At 45.3% G+C, this 15,961-nt stretch overlaps 1 pseudogene across 1 annotated transcript in view; it reads left to right on the forward strand.

Annotated features, from left to right (window-relative positions):
• The window catches only part of LOC143817346 (protein XNDC1N-like), a 313,063-nt pseudogene extending 309,653 nt beyond the window's left edge, over nt 1–3,410 (forward strand). Inside the window, exons 9-15 of the transcript XR_013224122.1 lie at nt 1,995–2,070; nt 2,142–2,241; nt 2,313–2,402; nt 2,474–2,554; nt 2,641–2,715; nt 2,842–3,219; nt 3,308–3,410. The product of XR_013224122.1 is annotated as a protein XNDC1N-like (transcript). The remainder of the gene's footprint in view (nt 1–1,994; nt 2,071–2,141; nt 2,242–2,312; nt 2,403–2,473; nt 2,555–2,640; nt 2,716–2,841; nt 3,220–3,307) is intronic.
• The last annotated feature ends 12,551 nt before the right edge of the window (nt 3,411–15,961 follow it).

Consider the following 15,961-nt stretch of genomic DNA (forward strand, 5'->3'; position numbering starts at 1 on the left):
ACAGGCGCACATTAAAACATACAGAAATGAAACCAAAATGGATTTTCCTGGGAAATATGTTGAGGTACATCCTTTCCAGGGTAATGACTTGTATATATGGCTACTTTCACACTAGCGTTTTTCTGCAGACGTCGAAATGCGTCGTTTTGTGGAAAAAACGCATCCTGCAAAATGTCCCGCAGGATGCGTTTTTTCCCATAGACTTGTATTGGCGACGCATTGCGACAGATTGTCATACGTCGTGTACGTCGTACGACATATGCGTCGAAAATTGGAAAAACCGTTGATTGTAACGTTTTTTGTCTCCGCCTAAAAAACGTGTCGCGACGCATCCTGCGGCATGTGTCGTTGGCTACAGTGGAAGCCTATGGACGCAGGATCCGTCGACATACGTCGTACGACGCAATGCAGCGCTGCAATACGTTTTTTTACACTGAGCATGCTCAGAAGCAGGATTTTGTTGCCAATTGGCCAGACACCCCCAAATCTATATAAACCTGGCCTGGGCCTTCAACCCCACATATGCCAGCAAGACCCCAGCCTGCCAGCTAGACCCCAGCCTGCCAGCAAGACCCCAGCCTGCCACAAAAGACCCCAGCCTGCCAGCTAGACCCCAGCCTGCCAGCAAGACCCCAGCCTGCCAGCTAGACCCCAGCCTGCCAGCAAGACTTCTGTCTGCCATCAAGACTCCAGCCTGCCAGCAAGTCCCCAGCCTGCCAGCAAGACCCCAGCCGGCCACAAAAGACCCCAGCCTGCCAGCAAGACTTCTGTCTGCCATCAAGACCCCAGCCTGCCAGCTAGACTCCTGCCACACCCAACCTCCAGCCACCATAGAGCCAGTGTGAGTATAGCCATTTTTGTGTGCGTCTGTGTGCATGTCTGTGTGTGCGTGTGCATTTGTGTCTGTATGATGTACTGACTACAGCAAGAGCTAAAAACCTGAATATAGCCAGAGGCCTGCCATCGTCCTGCAACAGCCAGTGTCCAGATCCACCCTGAGGCCTGCCACTGTGAAGACATCCAGCTCCAGCCGGAGGCCTGCCAGCATCCCAGATGGTGTGATTTGTGCCTTTTTTACGTGTGTATGTGTGCGTGTCTGTATGCGTCTTGTGTTTGGGTCCGCCTGTGTGCTTTTGTACATCTGTGTGTGTTTGCATAAAGCCTGTGTGCTTTTGTGTGGGTGCATCTGTGTATTTGCGTATGGCTGTGTGCTTTTGTATGTATGCCTTTACCTGCCTGCACCTTATGCCTGCGCCAATGTTATGCCTGTGTTATGCCTGCGCCTGTGTGCTTTTGTGCGTGTGCATGCACCTGTGTGCTTTCAGGCATGTTTGTGTGCGTCTTGGTGATTGCATGTGCATGCCTCCATGCCTTTTGGTTAATTCCCTTTTTCTGATGTATTTACCAAGTATAGTGGTCTGTGCAGCATGTGGTTTCAATGTGTGAGCGTGTGTATTGCATGTGTTTTTTGTTTCTCTTTAAAATGTTTTTTTTTTTTAAACTGTTGAAACCATTCCCAGTTGATGTACTTGTATTTAAAATAAAGAGCATTTTAGCTCCTTTATTATGTTTAAAAAAAAAAAAAAAGGAAATAAAAAAGAAATTAATAAAATGTTTAATAACAAGTGTCCGTAATATCATTTCAGAAAGGAAAATTTAAAAATGTATGTACAAATGGTATGCAATACAGAGTTGGTTGAGGGTTTATTTTTTAATAAAGGTAATACTTTAAAGGTTTTTTTTGGGAGGGGAATTTTTCAAGGGATATCTGAAAATAAAATATGTGGCAAATATCTTTTAACATGGTGGGTTCACATTTCAATTTATTTATTTATTTTTAGTGCGTGGAAATGGTTAGGTGCACCGGGTGTGTTTGTTTTTGGGTTTGGATGTTCGCCTGCATGAACATTGCTCACATCATTTTAGCAGGGTGGTTATCGTTAAACATTACCTAGTTCGGGGGTGGTCTAACTATAAATTCATTATACCTACAGATCCACCAGGTACCAAAGCTATCCCACAGTGACCACCCAGACCCACCCAGACGTGCACACATCTGGAATTGTTTAAGTAAGTTTTGAAGACCCTAAATCTGCCAATTCAATGTGTATAGCAGATTGCAAGTGTCTTTTAACTTACAGAGCCACCAGGGACCACAGCCACCGACCCCACAGGGACCACCCAGAGACCACAGCCACCCAGACCCACCCAGACGTGCACACATCTGGAATTGTTTGTTAAGTAAGTTTTGAAGACCCTAAATCTGCCAATTCAATGTGTATAGCAGATTGCAAGTGTCTTTTAACTTACAGAGCCACCAGGGACCACAGCCACCGACCCCACAGGGACCACCCAGAGACCACAGCCACCCAGACGTGCACACATCTGGAATTGTTTGTTAAGTAAGTTTTGAAGACCCTAAATCTGCCAATTCAATGTGTATAGCAGATTGCAAGTGTCTTTTTACTTACAGAGCCACCAGGGACCACCACCAGGGACCACAGCCACAATGTCCTCTTCTGACAGCCCTACTCCAGAGCAACAGCGTGTATTGGTAAGTTAACAAAAAAATTAAAATGGTTTTGTTTTTGTACTTTTCATTTTTGATAATCACTAGATGCATTAATTATGTTTAAACAGGAAGCTGAATCAGATGAGGAGCTATCAGAAGGGGACGAGACAGGTGGAGAGATGCAAGTAGCGGAGGGACCGAGTGTAAGTTGTGGCGAAACAGTTGCTTCACACATCACACTGCACCCAACACAAAACAGATCTTCATACATAACTGAACACATAAAACATATGCCTACATTAAAGATAATTATTTTCCTTTCTTTTCAGTCTCCTGCTGCTGCTGAACATTCTCAACACCGTGAAGGTTCTCCCAGCCGCTCCCAGAGTTGGCGTAATCGTCGCCGCGGTCGACCATCGGTGAGTTGTAATATTTTATTTCTTCTCTTGGTAGTTTTTTGTTTCAATGTACTAATTTTTATTTTTCTTTATTTTCACAGTCCACACAGCGTGCTCCCGACGCAGATATGGATGACAGTATTGATGTGGACCGCCTCATTGATGAGGTTCGCGAGCGGGAGCCGCTGTGGAACATGGCTGACCGCAGGCATGCTGATACCCATGTGACCCGTCGGCTCTGGGAGGAAGTATGCCAGAATGTATTGCCGAGGAGGGAGGACCTTCATCCACAGCAGCAGAGTACAGAATGTAAGTATTCACTTTTCAGTGATGTTTTGAGCTGAATGTAATGTATTTAATTTAACTTTTTTTTTCCTTTTCATTCTTGTCTTCACAGGTGTAAAGGTTAGGAAGCGGTGGCGGTCACTGAGGGATCGCTTCAAGAGGGAGTTTAACCTGGAGATGCAGGCCCCGAGTGGCTCAGCAGGAAGGAGAAGGACTAAATACTAGTATGGCATGGCCCTGTCCTTCCTCAGGCAACCATGCTGAGTAGAGCGTAAGTATTCTACAGCCCACTAATAACCATGTTACCTGTCTAACTTTGTTTGGTTTCAGTCAGGGCTTTTTACTATCAATATATTAATTGTTTTTGTTTTTTCTTTCACAGCACCTTCTCCAGCCATCGGGTGCCTGCATCTTCCTCTGCACCCTCTGGAGCGATCCCTCCTGAGTCCGCCACCGAGGGCCACGTCGGTAGGCCCCACACCTCTGACCCCTCATCTGACCCATCTGTCCCCTCCACTTCCGCCGCCCCAAGTAGTAGAGCATTATTGCAGCCTTCCTTACTTGAATCTGATGCTCAACAGATAGCGTTCCCTTTACCCCACCCCTCTGATCCTGCCACCTCTAGACCACCATTAGGTTCGTGGCGGCAGCGACAGAGGGGTCAGGAAAGGCGCTATGCTCCTGAGTTCTTACATCTGAATGCATCCTTCCAAAGCTCTTTCAACATTTTGGGAGAGTAAGTGACTGCTGGTTTCAGCATGGTGCAATCACGCATCAGTGAAAGCAGCCGTGAAACCAGCAGTCGCTTGGATAGGCTGTATTCAGATGTAAGTCAATCTCCGGGTAATGAATAGCTGCTATGATGCTCTACTTAAGGCCCTGTCCGAACTCCAAACTACCGCCACACCTCCCCACACAGCCACTACAACATTTCCACCCCAGGCCCCATTTCCACACCAGGCCCCATCCCATTCACAATTTCCACACCAGGCCCCCCATTACCAAACCCAGTCCCAATGCCCAAGCCAGTCCCAATACCCAACCCAGTCCCAATTCCCATCCCGGCCCCCAAACCAAATGTCTTCCCCATTGTTTTCTTCCTTGCCCAGCTTTCCTTCCCCATTAAGTATGCCACCTACCCCAACACCACCCCCCTCTGGTCAGCTCCCTGCTTTTACCCCCCCTTCCACTGCATCCCAACCCAGTAGGTTTTCCCCACCTGTCAACGTGGTCCAACCCTCCAGCCCCTCCGCTAGTATCTCCACCCCACACTTTGAAGACCTGTAAAACTAATGTGTTGTTTTTAATGATTATAATTTTACAAAAAAAAAAGTTGGAAAGAACTGATTATTTTAAAAAAATATATATATTTTTTACAAAAAATATAATGTTTTTACAAAAAGGAATTCAAATAAAATTTATTTTGATTTAAACTCTACTCTTTTTGTGTATGTGCCTTCATTTAGGTAATATGCTAACTAAAAAAAAGGGAAAAAAAATATAAACACCACACGTTTAAAGGTATAACATATTGGGGTTTTTTTTACCAAGAAAACCACACTTTTGGAAACTGTTTTTTTTTTAGGGAAACACAATTTGTACAGAAACATAAATCCATGAAATAAAGATGTCACACAATGTTGTCTTGCCATGGAACCCGCCCAACAGGTGACACAAAATACTCCACAAAATGGTCCCTCATCCTGGTAACAGAACCTGTGGAGCAAACAGAGCTGCTGCGGTAATCCCACAAGGTTGTCTCCAATTCTTCTTCATCAACGGAAACAGGCTCCTTGGACAGTACAAAGTTATGGAGCACCACACAGGCCTTAACAACCTCGTCTACTGTTTGGGTTTGCAGTTTTATTGCAGTCAGCAGAACTCTCCACTTTGCTGTCAATATTCCAAAAGCACACTGACCACTCTTCTGGCTCGAGTAAGGCGGTAATTAAATACCGGTTTTGTTCTGTTTAAGTCTTGGCTACCATATGGTTTAAGTAGGTGCGGCGATAGCTGAAAAGCCTCATCACCTACACATACATATGGCATGGGTGGTCCACTTGTTCCCGGGAGTGGTCTGGCTGGTGGGAAATCGTATGTATCTGCATACAAGCAACGGCCCATCGGAGAGTTTTTGAATACTTGTGAGTCGTTGGACCGGCCACAGGCTCCTATGTCCACAGCCAGGAATTTGCAGTTGGCGTCTGCTATAGCCATGAGTACAATGGAGAAGTATTTCTTGTAGTTGTAGTACTCAGAGCCTGTTCCTGCCAGTTTAGCAATCCTGATGTGTTTCCCATCGACGGCACCAACACAATTTGGGAAATGGCACAGTTCCACAAACAGTTCTGCACTTGTCAGCCAGATGTCCATTGTTGGTTGGGGGATATACTCCTGCTGTAAAGTATCCCAGATAGCCCGTCAGGTCTCTTTCACTATTCCGGAAATTGTAGAAATGCCAAGCCGGAATTGATAATGGAGTGAAGTCAGGGATTCACCCGTAGCAAGGAAGCTGTGAAAAAAAAAAAATGTTAGAAAAAATTGCACAGACCAACAACATTTTAAAATTTTTTGTTTCATGGTAAAGTTTCAATAAATGGCATGTATGTTATATGACATTAAATATGAGCTATGACATAAAAAACAGAGGCTTACCGCAGTGTAACCATCAGCCGCTCCGCCGGTGTGATGGCAAGCCTCATCCGTGTGTCCTGCCTTTGGATGACATCCCCAAGTTTTTCCAGCAAATAATCAAAATGCTCCTGCCTCATCCGTACATAATTGAAAAATGTGTCTGGATTGTGCCGCAACTCCAGGTAGAGAGTGGACTGGACACCCCGGGTCATCCGCAGTTCATTTATAGGATGTATCCATAGTCGTCTCCGTCTACGTTGCTGCAGAAGCATCCTCCGTCTTTCTGCTGCCGCCTCCTTCTCCCGCACTATAATATCCAGGCGATTTGTCTCAAATATCACACCAGTTACCACACTCGCAACCCTACCAAGTACACCTTCCATCTCTGCCACTAAACTAAACCCTTTCAAAGATGGGCTGTAAAAACAGTCAGTATATAGTTTTCCCTATTTTCCAGTAGCCAATCAAATTTGGGAGCCTCCCATTTTAAAAACAGATCCGTCGTAAAAACGGATGGTAAAAACGGATGCAACGCATACAGTATTTCGACGGAACCATTTAGCAGATTTGCGACGGATCCGTCGAAATGCTGTATGCATTGCATCCGTTTTTCACTATTTTTGACGCATCCGTTTTTTACACAAAACGACGCATTTTGACGTCTGCAGAAAAACGCTAGTGTGAAAGTAGCCTAAGGCAAAATAAATAACCCAAAACAAAAATGTTCCTCCACCACTTGAGCTATGTTCACACGCAGCGTTTTTGATGCGTTTTTCATCTTTAGCATTGTTTTCAACCAAGACAAATGCATTCACTGGGAAATGTCATTGTAACATTGAACAACCTTAGCTGGCCATGTGGTGTGTGACACATCATCAGACACATCCTGTTTTATTAATGAAGGTGGGACTATTAAAGGAGCAGGGCCATCAGGCGGACTTTAATCTTCTTAAAGGGACAGCAGTTTGTCCTCCCTATTCTTAGAGAGCCATCAGCTGGCTGGGCTTTGTTGTTCCCATTATTAAACAGTGTGTCTCCTGTACTGTTATTGCCTATGCATTGAATGCAAGGCATGACCCAAATTTAGACGCACCCCAATAACCCATTGAACAGACGTCCTGGAAGGCCACATGAAACCAAAGTTCCCATTCTTATTTATTTGGTACTGCCATACTGTTTGCCCATGCATTGAATGCAAGGCCTGGTCTGCACCAAAGTTACACGAACCACCAAAACAGTTTGAACAGACGTGGTGCTTGCCCTCATGAAACCAAAGTTCCCATTATTATGATTTCTCTAGTCCCGTACAATTTGCCTATGAAGCGAATGCAAAGCCTGCTCCAAATTTGGATGCACCCCAATAACCCAAAAAACTGACGTCCTGGAAGGCCACATGAAACCAAAGTTCCAATTTTTCTTAATTTGCTACTCCCATAATGTTAGCTTATGCATTCAATGCAAGGCCTGCCCTGCCCCAAAGTTACATGCACCCCAATAACCCTTTGAACCGACGCAGTGGATGGCCACATGACACCAAAGTTCCCATTATTAGGAAGTTGGTACTCCCATACTGTTTGACTAAGCAGTGAATTGCGGTATTAAGCCTGAAGAACCTGTATTGGAGAATGTCAGTGTTGAGGATGAAGAACCAAAAATGGAGAATTGTATTTGCAGCGCCCCAGAGACCTGGTCGTTGCAGTACTGACGCTCCGCCACTAAGGGGAGTGATGGTACGTCTGATTGCACTAAAGGAGTTTACCTGACCAGGTATCACAGTCACACATTACACTTCACACTCCGGCCACCAGGGGGAGCAAAGGGTTCTATGTATTAGGCCACTCCTCACACTCTGGTAAAACTGGGGGCTGGATAGGAAGTTAGGGAGAAGCTGACTGGGTTTTGCCCAGGTAACATCTAGTGAGCGGGTCTTCTATACTTGTAATGCCCAAACACTAAGTGTATGGGCTGACAAACATTTGCCCCTGAGGGATACACATCAACATAATATGTAAACATTTTTTTACGGGCATAAAAAACACCCTTTGACACAATAAAATGGCAGTTCCATCACGGACCACGGTCACCATGGTGATGTAGTGGTGGTGGATGATGAGGATGAGTAAAAGGAGGAGGACGACAACAGAAAAAAAGGCGAAATCACGAAGCGTATACCCATGTGTGGGTGTAAAGAGGTGCATAGTAATAGAGTTAACAAAAATAGACACTGGAGTAGAGTTCTTTCACTGTTAACATTCAGTGGTGTACAGAAGTCTGGCCCAATCCAGCCCTTGTTCATTTTTATAAGAGTCAGCCTGTCAGCATTTTCAGTTGACAGGCGGATGCGCTTATCAGTTATAATTCCCCCAGCGGCACTAAATACCCGCTCCGACAAAATGTTAGCCGTAGGGCAGGCCAGGACGTCCAAGGCGTACAGTTCATGCCACGTGTCCAGCTTGGTTACGCAATAATTGTAAGGCACGGAGGAATCAAGGAGGATGTTGGTATAGTCATCAAGGTACTCCCTCCGCATCTTCCAAAACTTTGCACTCCTTGTGAGAGTACCCCGCGCCTCAGGACCTGTGCGATGGGGGCTCTGAGAAAACTCTACCAGAACTTTTACAGACTTCCCCTGCCTTTGCTGGATTGGAGTTCTGACTCTCTTGTCTATACTCCTTGGTTGGCCAACGAACTGTGACCTCTGTCGCCAGCGTTTTCAGATGGGAATTTTTTAAATAATTCTGCAACAAGGGCCCTCTGGTCCTGCACCATTTTAGTACACCTGTCTGACTCTGCAATAAGAGATAGAAAGTTATCCTTGTAGTGTGGGTCTAGAAGAGTCACCAACCAGTAATGACTGTCACCCAAACTTTTGAGAATGCGAGGGTCACGGAAAAGGCAGCGTAACATAAACTCAGCCATGCGTGCCAGACTGCTAACAGGCAAGACTTCCGTGTCCTCACCAAGAGGACTACTGACCATGCCGTCCTCCTCCTCCCTGTCCTCAGGCCATCCACGCTGAACAGATGGTATGACAGTTGTGTTTGTAGTACCGTCTATAGTGCGTGAAAATAGCTCCTGTTCTTTCTCCTCCTCTTCTTCATTGTCACCCAATCCACATTGGGATGAGATGTGGGTGGGCTGTGTGTATTCACCACGTATGGTTCCTTGCTCCATCTCATCAATCTCCATCTGCAATGCATCCTCTTTGATAGTGAGCAGAGAGCATTTCAGAACACAGAGAAGTGGGATGGTGATGCTAATTATGGTGTCATCGCCGCTCACCATCTTGGTTGATCAAAGTTTTGGAGGATGGTACATATGTCTAACATCCATGTCCACTCCTGAGGTCTTATGTGTGGAGTCTGAACTGAATACCAATGACCTTGTTGATTCTGATAGTCAACAACTGCCCTCTTCAGCTAACAAATCTTTCCAACATCTGCAGTGTAGAGTTCCAATGCATAAGGACATCACACAACAGTCGGTGAGCTGGAAGCTGTTGTCGGGGTCATCACGACAATAACCCTCATTCACCAGTCATTCCAAATTAAAGTATGCGCAGAGCATCTGGTACCGGGTAAGAATGAGTCAGACAAAAGCTGGTTCAATCTTAGTTGATGTTCGTGCGTCCACAAGTGTCGGCAACGATCACAACAACTGCGTTTATTTCCGGATACACAGTACTATATTGTTCTACAAAAAGGAATGCAATAGGCGGGGTTTAAGCAGTATATGTCTAGTATTCAGTCCTTTCTGATTTGTCCTGATGTCTCCTGGCGAATCCTCCTTTCTTCACATTCCTGAAGTTTCAATTTCAAAAGAAATGATACTTCTTTCCTCAGAGACGAAAACTAGGGTAAAGGTGAATACTGGCAGCCATTTTAAATACAGTTATATCTGCAAGCATAGAAAAAACTTATTGTTTCACAGTATGAGATATATAAAAGTACAAAAAGTATATAAAGAAATATATTTTCACCTTGACAATCCCCCCTAAACACTAAGTTTTTCCCTTCGAGAAAGATCCTTCGAGACTGTCCATGTGATGGGAAAAGGGGAGGTGGATTTCTTCATTCAGACACCTCAGAAGCTCTCCCCTTGCGAGAGGCCTCCAGGCAGCTGAACCCTTCACTAACCTCACATGGAGTTCTCCCACTGTCCCTAAACTAGGTCTCTTAGCGTCATCTGAGAATAGGGGGTTTTGTCTAATTTCTTGAGGGGGATGTACTTAGGGATCTCCCCTGGATCAGTACCATCGTACTCTAGTGGGTCTACTTCTTGATTGAGGAAGGTGCCAGTCGGAATTGCTTTGGAGATAACCTTTTTATACAAGGGAATAACACAACAGAGAATTATCGATCCAATTATAAGGAGGGCAATCAGTACCAGACAAGCTTGTTGAAGGAATCCCTTGAGCCCACCCAACCAGCCGGAAAAGAAAGATGTGTCTACTCCAGCATTAGTTTTCAATTCTGCTGATAACCCAGTTATCTTTTTAAGGGCTATCATAGTTTTTCCATTCACTCCAGAGTTCTGAGGGATATAGGTACAACATTCTTCTCCTACCATCCCACAAACTCCTCCTTTCTCAGCTAAGATCATATCAAGGGCTAGTCGGTTCTGGAGAGTCATTCTAGTATTAGGGCCCAATTCCTCAACTATACCCTGAAAGGCATCTTGGCTAAAATTGACGAACCTTTGTTCACTGTAATATATGTAATTGATCCAATCGACATTTTTATTAATCTGCACCTGTGGGATTATAGAAGCAAACGCCGGCGTAAATTTGGTTCTGAGCTTTAAACTGGTCAGGCACCCCCCTTGGCACTCCAATGGCATCAACATATACTAGTGGATCTTCTTCATAACTCATGTGGAGCTGATCAAGGCTTCTCCTCTTTCTGGTAGGTTCATCAGGTGTCTCTGGATCCCAAGGTAAAATCTTGAACTGCATGGCTAGTTTAACAAGGGTACATTGGCCTGTCCAGGCATTAGGCAACCTAGGATGGAGCTTACCATCTCCACATAACCAATAAACGTCGTACATATATTGTGTATGTTTAATTAGCAAGTCAGTATCTAGAGAACTGTTCTCTTTGCAGAAACCTGTCTCGAAGATCCCTACTGGTGTACCTGTGGTGTCGTGGGAATTATAGCAGGTGTAATTGTCAGCTAATACGGTTACTTCTCCTGGGACCTTTAGTTTGGGTTCCTCATGAATTAGTGGGACGTAGTCTGGGCAATCGGCTTCAGACCTTTCAACAGCAGATTCATGACACAGGCAGTGATATTATCATCAGGAAAAAGCAATGCATGTGTGTAGAGGTGTGTATTCGCAGCAGCACAAGCAATACATCCTACAGAGATATTCTGGACTCTTACATTGTATCTCACCCATTCTAACCACAGATTTTTCCTTGGGGCTGTTTGTGTTTCTATGGAGAAAACTTCTTGCCAACTGAGACCTGGAATGGGTATCACTTCATTAACTACATTTTGCAAACGCAGACCTGGGCCTGCTTTAACTGTACTTGTAACAGGGGCTTTGGTTGGTCTGAAGCTAATATCCTGGAGCTGTATGTGGCCTAAATTCCCATAGTATCCACCATTAAATACATAATGATAATGCCTTCCCAGTACAAACGTCTGCAGGTCAGCAGATTGGGGGTTTTCAAGATTTAGGAGGAGGGGGTGACAGTTTCTACCCCATTTACAGCCCCTAAGTGGTTGCAGAAGGGCTGTAAGATGCATTCTCTCACGAAGACTCCTACCCGTCCCATCCTTAGGGAACGTGGCTTCGCTAGGTTTATATCCCCAATCATCCCCCGTATTCCAGGCAGCATCTGACCAATAATAACAATTATTGTTGTCATTTCTGGTAACACATATATAAAACTGGATGATTCCCTCTACCACCCGTTCAGTCTCGAGGCACTTGACTACATCACAGAAATCAAATCGCCAGATATTTACCGGGGCCGTTAGGTTTACCCAGAGAATAGTGGGACCAGGATTCTTATTTACAATAGGGGCCGAAGAGGTAGGGGCGAGGATGGCCCCCAGCCCCAGGACCAAAAACAACAGCAACATTTCCCTTCAATCACTACTGTAACTAAACGCTGGTTCGGTCTCCTTTACAGTGTGAGGCGTGGATCCAGCTAGGTTTTCCTTCGAGCTTGACAGCTGTGGCTGTGGTCAGGAGCACTTGGTATAGTCCGTCAAATCTTGGTTCCAGGCTCTTCTGGACGTGCCGCTTTATCACTACCCAGTCTCCTGGCTCCAAAGGATGGTGTCCAGGAACCTTGTCTGGGTCTGGAAGAGAACTGAAGACAGTTAAATGCACTTTGGCAAGGTGTCCATGTAAGGCCTGCACATAGCTAGTCAAGTCCTGGTACTTGAGCTGCAACTGTTGTGGAAAGAAACATTCAAGATTGGGGCTCCTGCCAAACAGAATCTCATACGGTGACAGTCCTGTCTTCCTGTTTGGGGTATATCTTACTGAAAACAAAGCTAGAGGAAGGCATTCTGTCCATGGTTTTCCAGTCTCTGCCATTGCCTTCTGGATTTTAAGCTTAAGAGTTCCATTTAGTCTCTTCACTCTTCCACTACTCTGTGGATAATATAGAGTATGCAATGCTTGACTTACCCCCAGTGCTGCCATTACCTCTGACATGATCTCTCCAGTAAAATGGGAACCCTGATCGCTTTCAATGACTTCAGGAACTCCATACCTGCATATGATCTCAGCCATCAGTTTCTTCGCCGTTGTCTTAGCCGTAGCTTTGGCAACTGGGTAGGCTCCTGGCCAACCTGAAAATAAATCAATGCAGACCAACACATACTCATACGTCCCTACCCTGGGTAACTGAATATAATCAATCTGCAGTCTCTGGAATGGGTAAAGGGGCCGGGGAGTGTGTTTGGATGGAGTTTTCACTGTCCTACCCTGATTATATGTGGCACATATCATGCAGCTCTGTACCTGCCTTTCTGCGCAAGTGGAAAACCCCGGGGGCAATCCATTGTTTCTGTAGGGTGTCACACATGGCCGTCTTCGAGTGGTGCACATTCCCGTGCGGAACCTGTGCCATCATTGGGTACAGTACCTGTGGTAGGCAGACCTTTTCACCCCTCCCCCATAACCCAGTGACGGTATCAGAGCAAGCCCCTATCTCTTGCCACCTATTTTTCTCCTCCTTACTTGCCTGTTCTTGTAACCGGGCTAAGATGTCTTTCAACACAAGTGGAGATGGTGGGGTGTCTAGGTGATGTACTTTAGAGGCTACAGGAGTGCTTGCTGCTTTCTTGGCAGCCTGGTCTGCCAGTACGTTACCCTTTGTCTGTCCATCAGTACCTTTGGTATGTGCCTTTACCTTTATGATGCCTGCTTGGGTGGAAAGCTGTAGTGCATTCATAAATTGCTGGACTGCCTCAGCATGTTTAATGGGGTGGCCATTTGCTGTCAGGAAAGCCCTGGCTCTCCAGATAGGCCCATAAGCGTGTGCAATGCCAAAAGCATACCTGGAATCAGTGTAGATATTTACAGTCTTACCTTCTGCTAGTTTGCACGCTTCTGTGAGCGCCTTGAGCTCTGCTTCTTGTGCAGACATATGAGCTGGCATTGACTCTGCCTTGATTACCTCATGTTCTGAGACCACAGCATATCTGGTACAGAAGCGTCCTTGGTCATCTTGGTGACGGGATCCATCTACAAAAAGCTCAAAATCAGCATTAGAATGGGCACACTAGAGACAATAGGGAGACCAGCTGTTTCCTGAGACATCAATTCTAGACAATCATGTGGTTTGGAAATCTGATCTTGTTCCTCTGGATCCATTCTAGAAAGAAAAAGAGTGTCCTCTTTCATATCACCTACTCCTCCCCCTTTTGGATCCATAGGAACCAGGAGAAGAGTAGCGGGGTTTAGGACAGTGCACCTTTTCAAAGTCACATTAGTAGGCATGAGAATAGCACACTGAAGTCGCAGCTGTCCAGCCATGGACATGTGGCTAGGTTGTACTTGGTTAAGGATACTATGTACATCGTGTGGGGTGGCCATAGCTTCTCCTGGCTGCAAGGGGCCATAAACGGCAAGGTAGGCCTGACACTCTTGGGCTATGACTGAGCCCCCCTTTTTAGCTATCTGTTAGACCAAACCACCTCTATATGACAGGGTAGAGTTGGCTGGGTTCACTATGGCTCCCACCTGGTGGGTAATTATGTCCCCATACCCCACTGAGAAAAGAACCTGGGAACCCTGAGGTGTGATGCAGTAACGTGAATGACAGGGGAACCAAACTTCAGGTTCTTGGAGAGTCTGGCCTTGTAAGTGTGAAGGTTTCACGGGAAGAGGGGGTCTAGGGACCTTTCCGAGCTGGGGGGTCTGCCATCTACACCGATTAAAACAAGTTCTTGGTCTGAGAATTGACATGACGGGGCTTGGGAGGGAGTGAGATTCCCATACAGGGTTAAAGGCATATTGGAGTGTGAGACTGGACTTGTGTACGATAGGAGGAGGGCAGAAGCTGCAGTCTGTTACATGAACCACTGATAAGGAACGCTGTGTCCTTGCAGCTGCGGTGGGGGCTAGAGAGCGAGCTGCTGATTTAACCTTCAATTTCCCTGCTGATACAGAATGGGCTTTTTGTTACAATGAGAATCTCAGATCTTTAAATACTATCATAAGACACCCATAGAACTTCTCGGCAGTCCAGGATATATTGGTGCCTTGGCTTTAAGGGGCATAGGGCTTACAGTCGGGAGTAGAGGCTTAATTTCCTGGGGAGGGACCATATTATCTAGCAGGGAGCCCCCCTGTTTCAGATTATTATTTTTAATTATTTATCTTTCTAACACATTACCCTCAATCACTTTCTCAATTCCTTCCTGCACCACAAAACATCCAGTTTTCTTTTTGTCATAGTAACAGACAACTTTCCTTTTTCAACATAGCAAAAACAATCAGAATTCATATCCTCTGTTGATCCTCAATTTGCTATATATCAACAACTCAACTTGAAACAGATAATTCTTTTACCAATCTTTCAATTACTTACAAATTTCCTTCTAAAACTAGGCACTAGATTTCGCTTTCAATTTACAATATTTCTTTGTACTTCAAAACAATATTGTCGCTTTAAACAAAACACAGATCTACCAGCGCGTACTACACCAAGAAAATACAGAGAGAGAGAGAGAGCAGCCACATGCTGCCCCCTCCTTTTCAGGAACACAGAGATAAGAAAAATCACAGCATTCCTCTACACAGAGAAAGGAGGAAACAATAGCGCAGCGGCTTGACCCCTCCCATCGGATATTTTAGAAATAAACACAGAAACGGAATACAGCAGTTCTCAAACTTAATTTCTACAAAACATTCCTCTGATCTTCCCTCTCCATCAACCTCTTTCCATGCTTCGTTCTTTAAGCCTAGCGCAACTCATAAATGAGCTTGCGCTTGTTCTCACAATCCTTTATCTTTCAACATGCCCCTTTGTTCCCTATGAGATTGTGCCATGTAGACGGCTGCAATCTCCCTGACTAGGGCAATCCTACATGCTTGTATAACCTCTCAACATTCTTGACTGCCTTCTTGCCCTCCCGTGACTCTACTATTGTCTTGACTTCCACAGCATCCTCATTTAACTTGTGGGGCACGGACTTCTGCTTTAAAAGACACAGCATGACTCACAGAATACTATGGCCTTCTGCAGTAGGTCACTGACAGCGATATCAACACTGTGTTCTATAGCACGGAACCTCGCGTTCAACGTACTAGGAAAAGAGCCTCGCGCTCAATATTTCCTGTCCCTAACCTGAACAACAGTGATTAACAGACTATCCTGTCACGATATTCTAAACCATTGGGAGGCGGTCTCCTTGTGAGAGCCCTCCACAAAAATTCTGGTGGTCCTTTACGGGGACGTCTTAATTACCTATTTCTGGTGGTCCCGTCTCGGGACGTCTTAATTACCTGTTTCTGGTGGTCCCGTACGAGGACGTCTTAATTACCTGTTAGTACAATATCACAGAGGCTGCGTCTCCTATCCCTTTCTCTAAGCCACCCCGCAATCTACAACTTACTCAATCTTTCACTCCACTTCACTACTAAACAATAGTCACGGGTAGGGTG

This window comes from Ranitomeya variabilis, chromosome 3, assembly GCF_051348905.1.
Source record: "Ranitomeya variabilis isolate aRanVar5 chromosome 3, aRanVar5.hap1, whole genome shotgun sequence".
Taxonomy (NCBI): domain Eukaryota; kingdom Metazoa; phylum Chordata; class Amphibia; order Anura; family Dendrobatidae; genus Ranitomeya; species Ranitomeya variabilis.